We start from the raw sequence: 13,666 nt of genomic DNA, 5'->3' as shown, positions 1-13,666 counted from the left end.
GTCCTGCATGAAACCCACGGGCCCATACCCAGAGTATGATAGAGTGGGTTCCCGGGTACAATCCCAGCCCCCTAAACTCCCCCCGCCCCCCTAATGCAGACAGGGCCCGTGCGCTAAGCATAAACAATACCTTTAACAGATAACCCTAACCCTGAACATAACACCCAACCCTGTTCCTATTTCTCCCCTTAACACGTAAACCTCACCGTGCGCCTAACTTTAACCTCTTATCCTAACGTTAATGCATAACCCATTTCCTGAGAACAACCCCTATCCCATAATTCTAACCCTATCTCCTAGTCATCACTTGAACACCTAATCCCTAACCCTAATTCTAAACCGCTAACCCTAACCGTACCCCTACCTACAACCCTAACACTGACAGTAACCCTTACTTCTAACCCCAACGCTATGCCTAACAAAAACCCTAACCCTTGACCCTAACCCTTCACCCTAACCCCTAAGCCTTACCCTAACCCTTAACCCTAGTCCTAATCCTAACCATTAAACCTAACCCTAGCTCTTAAAGCTAACCCTAAACCTTACCCTCACGACTGGACCTAACCCTGACACTAACCTAACACCTAACGCTAACCAGAACCCCTAAAGCTAACCCTGAACCCTATCCCTAACCCTAGCAGTAAACCTTAACCCTAAACCTAAGCCGAACCCATAAAACTAATCCTATCCTTTTACCCTAAAACTAACCCCTAAACCTAACCCCTATACCTCACCCTAACTCTAACCCCAATCCTAATTCTAACCATACCCTTCCATAAAACACTAACTCCTACCGGCTAACCCTAACACTAACCAAAAACCCTAATCACTATTCCCTAACCCTAACGCTTAACCTTTACCCTAACCGTTAACCCTCACCCTAAATCTTAACAATGACCCTAACCTTAAACTTTAACTCTAAGCCTAACCCTTAACCCTACAGTAAGGAAGACCCTTAATGCTAATGGGATCCCTTATCCCTAACCCTAACACTACAGCTAAAAATAACCCTAACCTTGGATCCTTAAACCTAACCCCTAACACTTACTTTAACCCCAAACCCTAACCCTAATCCTAAGCATTAAACCTAACCCTATCTCTTAACCCTAACGCTAGCCCTTAACCTAACGCCTAGATCTAACCCTAAATCTAACCTACCGCCTAATCCTAACCTTAAGCCCCAATGCTAACACTAACCCTGAACCCTAAACCTACCCGTAACCCTTAACACTAACCCTATCCGTGAACCTTAACCCTGACCCTAACCATTACCCGCACCCAAGCATTTAACCCTGACCCTAACCCTAATCCTTAATGCTAACCCTAACACTAAACCCTAACCCTAAGCCCAACACTTAACCCTAATCCTATCCCTTAACCCTAACCCTAACCCTAACCCTAATGCTACCCCCTAAACGTAACCCTAACCGTGACCAGTAAACCTAACCCTAACCTCTAACACAAACCATAGCACATAACTCTAACCCTAAAACTAACCCTAACCCTAACCCTAAACCCTAACTCTTAACCTTAACACTAAGCGTTAACTCTCACGCTAACCTTTAATCCTAACCCTAATCCTAATCTTCAACCCTAAACCTAACACTTAACCCTAACCCTGTACCAAACCCTAACCCCTCATCTTAACCCTAACCGTAAACCTCAACCCTAAACCAAAGTGTAACCGTTAAAACTAAGAGTAACCCTTAACCCTAACCCTATTCCGTAACCCTAAGCCCTCACCCTAACACTAAACTTCATCCTTAACCCTAACCAGAATCCTAACCCTAAATCTAATTCTCAGACTTCTTTCTTTCTTAGAGTTTAGAAAGCCTGCAATCCTCCCATGCCATGCGTGAAAGGAGGCTCTACCACTGTGTCCTGCATGAAACCCACGGGCCCATACCCAGAGTACGATATAGTGGGTTCCCGGGTACAATCCCAGCCCCCTAAACTCCCCCCGCCCGCCTAATGCAGACAGGGCCCATGCGCTAAGCATAAACAATACTTTTAACAGATAACCCTAACCCTGAACATAACACCCAACCCTGTTCCTATTTCTCCCCTTAACACGTAAACATCACCGTGTGCCTAACTTTAACCTCTTATCCTAACGTTAATGCATAACCCATTTCCTGAGAACAACCCCTATCCCATAATTCTAACCCTATCTCCTAGTCATCACTGTGACACCTAATCCCTAACCCTAATTCTAAACCGCTAACCCTAACCGTAAAACTACCTACAACCCTAACACTGACAGTAACCCTTACTTCTAACTCCAACGCTATGCCTAACAAAAACCCTAACCCTTGACCCTAACCCTTCACCCTAACCCCTAAGCCTTACCCTAACCCTTAACCCTAATCCTAATCCTAACCATTAAACCTAAACCTAGCTCTTAAAGCTAACCCTAAACCTTACCCTCACGACTAGACCTAACCCTGACACTAACCTAACACCTAACCCTAACCAGAACCCCTAAAGCTAACCCTGAACCCTATCCCTAACCCTAGCAGTAAACTTTAAACCTAAACCAAAGCCCAACCCGTAACCCTAATCCTATCCTTTTACCCTAAAACTAACCCCTAAACCTAACCCCTATACCTCACCCTAACTCTAACCCCAATCCTCATTCTAACCATACCCCTTCATAAAACACTAACTCCTAACCGCTAACCCTAACACTAACCAAAAACCCTAATCACTAATCCCTAACCCTAACGCTTAACCTTTACCCTAACCGTTAACCCTCACCCTAAATCTTAACACTGACCCTAACCTTAACCTTTAACTCTAAGCCTAACCCTTAACCCTACAGTAAGGAAGACCCTTAATGCTAATGGGATCCCTTATCCCTAACCCTAACACTACAGCTAAAAATAACCCTAACCTTGGATCCTTAAACCTAACCCCTAACACTTACTTTAACCCCAAACCCTAACCCTAATCCTAAGCATTAAACCTAACCCTATCTCTTAACCCTAACGCTAGCCCTTACCCTAACTCCTAGATCTAACCCTAAATCTAACCTACCGCCTAATCCTAACCTTAAGCCCTAATGCTAACACTAACCCTGAACCCTAAACCTACCCGTAACCCTTAACACTAACCCTATCCGTGAACCTTAACCCTGACCGTAATCATTACCCGCACCCAAGCATTTAACCCTGACCCTAACCCTAATCCTTAATGCTAACCCTGACACTAAACCCTAACCCTAAACCCAACACTTATCCCTAATCCTATCCCTTAACCCTAACCCTAACCCTAATGCTACCCCCTAAACGTAACCCTAACCGTCACCAGTAAACCTAACCCTAACCTCTAACACAAACCATAGCACATAACTCTAACCCTAAAACTAACCCTAACCCTAACCCTAAACCCTAACTCTTAACGTTAACCCTAAGCGTTAACTCTCACGCTAACCATTAATCCTAACCCTAATCCTAATCTTCAACCCTAAACCTAACACTTAACCCTATCCCTGTACCAAACCCTAACCCCTCATCTTAACCCTAACCGTAAACCTCAACCCTAAACCAAAGTGTAACCGTTAAACCTAAGAGTAACCTTTAACCCTAACCCTAATCCCTAACCCTAAGCCCTCACCCTAACACTAAACTTCATCCTTAACCCTAACCAGAATCCTAACCCTAAATCTAATTCTCAGACTTCTTGCTTTCTTAGAGTTTAGAAAGCCTGCAATCCTCCCATGCCATGCGTGAAAGGAGGCTCTCCCACTGTGTCCTGCATGAAACCCACGGGCCCATACCCAGAGTATGATAGAGTGGGTTCCCGGGTACAATCCCAGCCCCCTAAACTCCCCCCGCCCGCCTAATGCAGACAGGGCCCGTGCGCTAAGCATAAACAATACCTTTAACAGATAACCCTAACCCTGAACATAACACCCAACCCTGTTCCTATTTCTCCCCTTAACACGTAAACCTCACCGTGCGCCTAACTTTAACCTCTTATCCTAACGTTAATGCATAACCCATTTCCTGAGAACAACCCCTATCCCATAATTCTAACCCTATCTCCTAGTCATCACTGTGACACCTAATCCCTAACCCTAATTTTAAACCGCTAACCCTAACCGTAACCCTACCTACAACCCTAACACTGACAGTAACCCTTACTTCTAACCCCAACGCTATGCCTAACAAAAACCCTAACCCTTGACCCTAACCCTTCACCCTAACCCCTAAGCCTTACCCTAACCCTTAACCCTAGTCCTAATCCTAACCATTAAACCTAACCCTAGCTCTTAAAGCTAACCCTAAACCTTACCCTCACGACTAGACCTAACCCTGACACTAACCTAACACCTAACCCTAACCAGAACCCCTAAGCTAACCCTGAACCCTATCCCTAACCTCAGCAGTAAACTTTAACCCTAAACCTAAGCCCAACCCGTAACCCTAATCCTATCCTTTTACCCTAAAACTAACTCCTAAACCTAACCCCTATACCTCACCCTAACTCTAACCCCAATCCTAATTCTAACCATACCCCTTCATAAAACACTAACTCCTAACCGCTAACCCTAACACTAACCAAAAACCCTAATCACTAATCCCTAACCCTAACGCTTAACCTTTACCCTAACCATTAACCCTCACCCTAAATCTTAACACTGACACTAACCTTAACCTTTAACTCTAAGCCTGACCCTTAACCCTACAGTAAGGAAGACCCTTATGCTAATGGGATCCCTTATCCCTAACCCTAACACTACAGCTAAAAATAACCCTAACCTTGGATCCTTAAACCTAACCCCTAACACTTACTTTAACCCCAAACCCTAACCCTAATCCTAAGCATTAAACCTAACCCTATCTCTTAACCCTAACGCTAGCCCTTACACTAACACCTAGATCTAACCCTAAATCTAACCTACCGCCTAATCCTAACCTTAAGCCCTAATGCTAACACTAACCCTGAACCCTAAACCTACCCGTAACCCTTAACACTAACCCTATCCGTGAACCTTACCCCTGACCCTAACCATTACCCGCACCCAAGCATTTAACCCTGATTCAAACCCTAATCCTTAATGATAACCCTAACACTAAACCCTAACCCTAAGCCCAACACTTAACCCTAATCCTATCCCTTAACCCTAACCCTAACCCTAATGCTACCCCCTAAACGTAACCCTAACCGTGACCAGTAAACCTAACCCTAACCTCTAACACAAACCATAGCACATAACTCTAAACCTAAAACTAACCCTAAACCTAACCCTAAACCCTAACTCTTAACCTTAACACTAAGCGTTAACTCTCACGCTAACCTTTAATCCTAACCCTAATCCTAATCTTCAACCCTAAACCTAACACTTAACCCTAACCCTGTACCAAACCCTAACCCCTCATCTTAACCCTAACCGTAAACCTCAACCCGAAACCAAAGTGTAACAGTTAAACCTAAGAGTAACCCATAACCCTAACCCTAATCCCTGACCCTAAGCCCTCACCCTAACACTAAACTTCATCCTTCACCCTAACCAGAATCCTAACCCTAAATCTAATTCTCAGACTTCTTGCTTTCTTAGAGTTTAGAAAGCCTGCAATCCTCCCATGCCATGCGTGAAAGGAGGCTCTACCACTGTGTCCTGCATGAAACCCACGGGCCCATACCCAGAGTATGATAGAGTGGGAGCCCGGGTACAATCCCAGCCCCCTAAACTCCCCCCGCCCGCCTAATGCAGACAGGGCCCGTGCGCTAAGCATAAACAATACCTTTAACAGATAACCCTAACCCTGAACATAACACCCAACCCTGTTCCTATTTCTCCCCTTAACACGTAAACCTCACCGTGCGCCTAACTTTAACCGCTTATCCTAACGTTAATGCATAACCCATTTCCTGAGAACAACCCCTATCCCATAATTCTAACCCTATCTCCTAGTCATCACTGTGACACCTAATCCCTAACCCTAATTCTAAACCGCTAACCCTAACCGTAACCCTACCTACAACCCTAACACTGACAGTAACCCTTACTTCTAACCCCAACGCTACGCCTAACAAAAACCCTAACCCTTGACCCTAACCCTTCACCCTAACCCCTAAGCCTTACCCTAACCCTTAACCCTAATCCTAATCCTAACCATTAAACCTAACCCTAGCTCTTAAAGCTAACCCTAAACCTTACCCTAACGACTAGACTTAACCCTGACACTAACCTAACACCTAACCCTAACCAGAACCCCTAAAGCTAACCCTGAACCCTATCCCTAACCCTAGCAGTAAACTTTAACCCTAAACCTAAGACCAATCCCGTAACCCTAATCCTATCCTTTTACCCTAAAACTAACCCGTAAACCTAAACCCTATACCTCACCCTAACTCTAAACCCAGTCCTAATTCTAACCATACCCCTTCATAAAACACTAACTCCTAACCGCTAACCCTAACACTAACCAAAAACCCTAATCACTAATCCCTAACCCTAACGCTTAACCTTTACCCTAACCGTTAACCCTCACCCTAAATCTTAACACTGACCCTAACCTTAACCTTTAACTCTAAGCCTAACCCTTAACCCTACAGTAAGGAAGAACCTTAATGCTAATGGGATCCCTTATCCCTAACCTTAACACTACAGCTAAAAATAACCCTAACCTTTGATCCTTAAACCGAACCCCGAACACTTACTTTAACCCCAAACCCTAACCCTAATCCTAAGCATTAAACCTAACCCTATCTCTTAACCCTAACGCTAGCCCTTACCCTAACGCATAGATCTAACCCTAAATCTAACCTACCGCCTAATCCTAACCTTAAGCCCTGATGCTAACTCTAACCCTGAACCCTAAACCTACCTGTAACCCTTAACACTAACCCTATCCGTGAACCTTAAACCTGACCCTAACTATTACCTGCACCCAAGCATTTAACCCTGACCCTACCCCTAATCCTTAATGATAACCCTAACACTAAACCCTAACCCTAAGCCCAACACTTAACCCTAATCCTATCCCTTAACCCGAACCCTAACCCTAACCCTAATGCTAACCCCTAAACGTAACCCTAACCGTCACCAGTAAACCTAACCCTAACCTCTAACACAAACCATAGCACATAACTCTAACCCTAAAACTAACCCTAACCCTAACCCTAAACCCTAACTCTTAACCTTAACCCTAAGCGTTAACTCTCACGCTAACCTTTAATCCTAACCCTAATCCTAATCTTCAACCCTAAACCTAACACTTAACCCTAAAGGTCTACCAAACCCTAACCCCTCATCTTAACCCTAACCGTAAACCTCAACCCTAAACCGAACTGTAACCGTTAAACCTAAGAGTAACCTTTAATCCTAACCCTAATCCCTAACCCTAAGCCCTCACCCTAACACTAAACTTCATCCTTCACCCTAACCATAATCCTAACCCTAAATCTAATTCTCAGACTTCTTGCTTTCTTAGAGTTTAGAAAGCCTGCAATCCTCCCATGCCATGCGTGAAAGGAGGCTCTACCACAGTGTCCTGCATGAAACCCACGGGCCCATACCCAGAGTATGATAAAGTGGGTTCCCGGGTACAATCCCAGCCCCCTAAACTCCCCCCGCCCGCCTAATGCAGACAGGGCCCGTGCGCTAAGCATAAACAATACCTTTAACAGATAACCCTAACCCTGAACATAACACCCAACACTGTTCCTATATCTCCCCTTAACACGTAAACCTCACCGTGCGCCTAACTTTAACCTCTTATCCTAACGTTAGTGCACAACCCATTTCCTGAGAACAACCCCTATCCCATAATTCTAACCCTATCTCCTAGTCATCACTGTGACACCTAATTCCTAACCCTAATTCTAAACCGCTAACCCTAACCGTAACCCTACCTACAACCCTAACACTGACAGTAACCCTTACTTCTAACCCCAACGCTATGCCTAACAAAAACCCTAACCCTTGACCCTAACCCTTCACCCTAACCCCTAAGCCTTACCCTAACCCTTAACCCTAACCCTAATCCTAATCGTTAAACCTAACCCTAGCTCTTAAAGCTAACCCTAAACCTTACCCTCACGACTGGACCTCACCCTGACACTAACCTAACACCTAACCCTAACCAGAACCCCTAAAGCTAACCCTGAACCCTATCCCTAACCCTAGCAGTAAAGTTTAACCCTAAACCTAAGCCCAACCCGTAACCCGAATCCTATCCTTTTACCCTAAAACTAACCCCTAAACCTAACCCCTATTCCTCACCCTAACTCTAACCCCAATCCTAATTCTAACCATACCCCTTCATAAAACACTAACTCCTAATCGCTAACCCTAACACTAACCAAAAACCCTAATCACTAATCCCTAACCCTAACGCTTAACCTTTACCCTAACCGTTAACCCTCACCCTAAATCTTAACACTGACCCTAACCTTAACCTTTAACTCTAAGCCTAACCCTTAACCCTACAGTAAGGAAGACCCTTAATGCTAATGGGATCCCTTATCCCTAACCCTAACACTACAGCTAAAAATAACCCTAACCTTGGATCCTTAAACCTAACCCCTAACACTTACTTTAACCCCAAACCCTAACCCTAATCCTAAGCATTAAACCTAACCCTATCTCTTAACCCTAATGCTAGCCTTTACCCTAACGCCTAGATCTAACCCTAAATCTAACCTACCGCCTAATCCTAACCTTAAGCCCTAATGCTAACTCTAACCCTGAACCCTAAACCTACTCGTAACCCTTAACACTAACCCTATCCGTGAACCTTAACCCTGACACAAACCATTACCTGCACCCAAGCATTTAACCCTGACCCTACACCTAATCCTTAATGATAACCCTAACACTAAACCCTAACCCTAAGCCCAACACTTAACCCTAATCCTATCCCTTAACCCTAACCCTAACCCTAATGCTAACCCCTAAACGTAACCCTAACCGTCACCAGTAAACCTAACCCTAACCTCTAACACAAACCATAGCCCATAACTCTAACACTAAAACTAACCCTAACCCTAACCCTAACCCTAAGCGTTAACTCTCAGGCTAACCTTTAATCCTAACCCTAATCCTAATCTTCAACCCTAAACCTAACACTTAACCCTAACCCTGTACCAAATCCTAACCCCTTATCTTAACCCTATCCGTAAACCTCAACCCTAAACCAAAGTGTAACCGTTAAACCTAAGAGTAACCTTTAACCCTAACCCTAATGCCTAACCCTAAGCCCTCACCCTAACACTAAACTTCATCCTTAACCCTAACCATAATCCTAACCCTAAATCTCATTCTCAAACTTCTTGCTTTCTTAGAGTTATAAAGCCTGCAATCCTCCCATGCCATGCGTGAAAGGAGGCTCTACCACTGTGTCCTGCATGAAACCCACGGGCCCATACCCAGAGTATGATAGAGTGGGTTCCCGGGTACAATCCCAGCCCCCTAAACTCCCCCCGCCCGCCTAATGCAGACAGGGCCCGTGCGCTAAGCATAAACAATACCTTTAACAGATAACCCTAACCCTGAACATAACACCCAACCCTGTTCCTATTTCTCCCCTTAACACGTAAACCTCACCGTGCGCCTAACTTTAACCGCTTATCCTAACGTTAATGCATAACCCATTTCCTGAGAACAACCCCTATCCCATAATTCTAACCCTATCTCCTAGTCATCACTGTGACACCTAATCCCTAACCCTAATTCTAAACCGCTAACCCTAACCGTAACCCTACCTACAACCCTAACACTGACAGTAACCCTTACTTCTAACCCCAACGCTACGCCTAACAAAAACCCTAACCCTTGACCCTAACCCTTCACCCTAACCCCTAAGCCTTACCCTAACCCTTAACCCTAATCCTAATCCTAACCATTAAACCTAACCCTAGCTCTTAAAGCTAACCCTAAACCTTACCCTCACGACTAGACCTAACCCTGACACTAACCTAACACCTAACCCTAACCAGAACCCCTAAAGCTAACCCTGAACCCTATCCCTAACCCTAGCAGTAAACTTTAACCCTAAACCTAAGACCAATCCCGTAACCCTAATCCTATCCTTTTACCCTAAAACTAACCCGTAAACCTAAACCCTATACCTCACCCTAACTCTAACCCCAGTCCTAATTCTAACCATACCCCTTCATAAAACACTAACTCCTAACCGCTAACCCTAACACTAACCAAAAACCCTAATCACTAATCCCTAACCCTAACGCTTAACCTTTACCCTAACCGTTAACCCTCACCCTAAATCTTAACACTGACCCTAACCTTAACCTTTAACTCTAAGCCTAACCCTTAACCCTACAGTAAGGAAGAACCTTAATGCTAATGGGATCCCTCATCCCTAACCTTAACACTACAGCTAAAAATAACCCTAACCTTTGATCCTTAAACCGAACCCCGAACACTTACTTTAACCCCAAACCCTAACCCTAATCCTAAGCATTAAACCTAACCCTATCTCTTAACCCTAACGCTAGCCCTTACCCTAACGCATACATCTAACCCTAAATCTAACCTACCGCCTAATCCTAACCTTAAGCCCTGATGCTAACTCTAACCCTGAACCCTAAACCTACCTGTAACCCTTAACACTAACCCTATCCGTGAACCTTAACCCTGACCCTAACTATTACCTGCACCCAAGCATTTAACCCTGACCCTACCCCTAATCCTTAATGATAACCCTAACACTAAACCCTAACCCTAAGCCCAACACTTAACCCTAATCCTATCCCTTAACCCGAACCCTAACCTTAACCCTAATGCTAACCCCTAAACGTAACCCTAACCGTCACCAGTAAACCTAACCCTAACCTCTAACACAAACCATAGCACATAACTCTAACCCTAAAACAAACCCTAACCCTAACCCTAAACCCTAACTCTTAACCTTAACCCTAAGCGTTAACTCTCACGCTAACCTTTAATCCTAACCCTAATCCTAATCTTCAACCCTAAACCTAACACTTAACCCTAAAGGTCTACCAAACCCTAACCCCTCATCTTAACCCTAACCGTAAACCTCAACCCTAAACCGAACTGTAACCGTTAAACCTAAGAGTAACCTTTAATCCTAACCCTAATCCCTAACCCTAAGCCCTCACCCTAACACTAAACTTCATCCTTCACCCTAACCATAATCCTAACCCTAAATCTAATTCTCAGACTTCTTGCTTTCTTAGAGTTTAGAAAGCCTGCAATCCTCCCATGCCATGCGTGAAAGGAGGCTCTACCACTGTGTCCTGCATGAAACCCACGGGCCCATACCCAGAGTATGATAAAGTGGGTTCCCGGGTACAATCCCAGCCCCCTAAACTCCCCCCGCCCGCCTAATGCAGACAGGGCCCGTGCGCTAAGCATAAACAATACCTTTAACAGATAACCCTAACCCTGAACATAACACCCAACACTGTTCCTATATCTCCCCTTAACACGTAAACCTCACCGTGCGCCTAACTTTAACCTCTTATCCTAACGTTAGTGCACAACCCATTTCCTGAGAACAACCCCTATCCCATAATTCTAACCCTATCTCCTAGTCATCACTGTGACACCTAATTCCTAACCCTAATTCTAAACCGCTAACCCTAACCGTAACCCTACCTACAACCCTAACACTGACAGTAACCCTTACTTCTAACCCCAACGCTATGCCTAACAAAAACCCTAACCCTTGACCCTAACCCTTCACCCTAACCCCTAAGCCTTACCCTAACCCTTAACCCTAATCCTAATCCTAATCGTTAAACCTAACCCTAGCTCTTAAAGCTAACCCTAAACCTTACCCTCACGACTGGACCTCACCCTGACACTAACCTAACACCTAACCCTAACCAGAACCCCTAAAGCTAACCCTGAACCCTATCCCTAACCCTAGCAGTAAAGTTTAACCCTAAACCTAAGCCCAACCCGTAACCCTAATCCTATCCTTTTACCCTAAAACTAACCCCTAAACCTAACCCCTATACCTCACCCTAACTCTAACCCCAATCCTAATTCTAACCATACCCCTTCATAAAACACTAACTCCTAATCGCTAACCCTAACACTAACCAAAAACCCTAATCACTAATCCCTAACCCTAACGCTTAACCTTTACCCTAACCGTTAACCCTCACCCTAAATCTTAACACTGACCCTAACCTTAACCTTTAACTCTAAGCCTAACCCTTAACCCTACAGTAAGGAAGACCCTTAATGCTAATGGGATCCCTTATCCCTAACCCTAACACTACAGCTAAAAATAACCCTAACCTTGGATCCTTAAACCTAACCCCTAACACTTACTTTAACCCCAAACCCTAAGCCTAATCCTAAGCATTAAACCTAACCCTATCTCTTAACCCTAATGCTAGCCTTTACCCTAACTCCTAGATCTAACCCTAAATCTAACCTACCGCCTAATCCTAACCTTAAGCCCTAATGCTAACTCTAACCCTGAACCCTAAACCTACTCGTAACCCTTAACACTAACCCTATCCGTGAACCTTAACCCTGACCCTAACCATTACCCGCACCCAAGCATTTAACCCTGACCCTACACCTAATCCTTAATGATAACCCTAACACTAAACCCTAACCCTAAGCCCAACACTTAACCCTAATCCTATCCCTTAACCCTAACCCTAACCCTAATGCTAACCCCTAAACGTAACCCTAACCGTCACCAGTAAACCTAACCCTAACCTCTAACACAAACCATAGCCCATAACTCTAACACTAAAACTAACCCTAACCCTAACCCTAACCCTAAGCGTTAACTCTCAGGCTAACCTTTAATCCTAACCCTAATCCTAATCTTCAACCCTAAACCTAACACTTAACCCTAACCCTGTACCAAATCCTAACCCCTTATCTTAACCCTATCCGTAAACCTCAACCCTAAACCAAAGTGTAACCGTTAAACCTAAGAGTAACCTTTAACCCTAACCCTAATGCCTAACCCTAAGCCCTCACCCTAACACTAAACTTCATCCTTAACCCTAACCATAATCCTAACCCTAAATCTCATTCTCAAACTTCTTGCTTTCTTAGAGTTATAAAGCCTGCAATCCTCCCATGCCATGCGTGAAAGGAGGCTCTACCACTGTGTCCTGCATGAAACCCACGGGCCCATACCCAGAGTATGATAGAGTGGGTTCCCGGGTACAATCCCAGCCCCCTAAACTCCCCCCGCCCGCCTAATGCAGACAGGGCCCGTGCGCTAAGCATAAACAATACCTTTAACAGATAACCCTAACCCTGAACATAACACCCAACCCTGTTCCTATTTCTCCCCTTAACACGTAAACCTCACCGTGCGCCTAACTTTAACCGCTTATCCTAACGTTAATGCATAACCCATTTCCTGAGAACAACCCCTATCCCATAATTCTAACCCTATCTCCTAGTCATCACTGTGACACCTAATCCCTAACCCTAATTCTAAACCGCTAACCCTAACCGTAACCCTACCTACAACCCTAACACTGACAGTAACCCTTACTTCTAACCCCAACGCTATGCCTAACAAAAACCCTAACCCTTCACCCTAACCCTTCACCCTAACCCCTAAGCCTTACCGTAACCCTTAACCCTAATCCTAATCCTAACCATTAAACCTAACCCTAGCTCTTAAAGCTAACCCTAAACCTTAACCTCACGACTAGACCTAACCCTGACACTAACCTAACACCT

This window comes from Eulemur rufifrons, chromosome 25 (genome assembly GCF_041146395.1).
Source record: "Eulemur rufifrons isolate Redbay chromosome 25, OSU_ERuf_1, whole genome shotgun sequence".
Taxonomy (NCBI): domain Eukaryota; kingdom Metazoa; phylum Chordata; class Mammalia; order Primates; family Lemuridae; genus Eulemur; species Eulemur rufifrons.
This window is presented reverse-complemented; position numbering follows the sequence as displayed.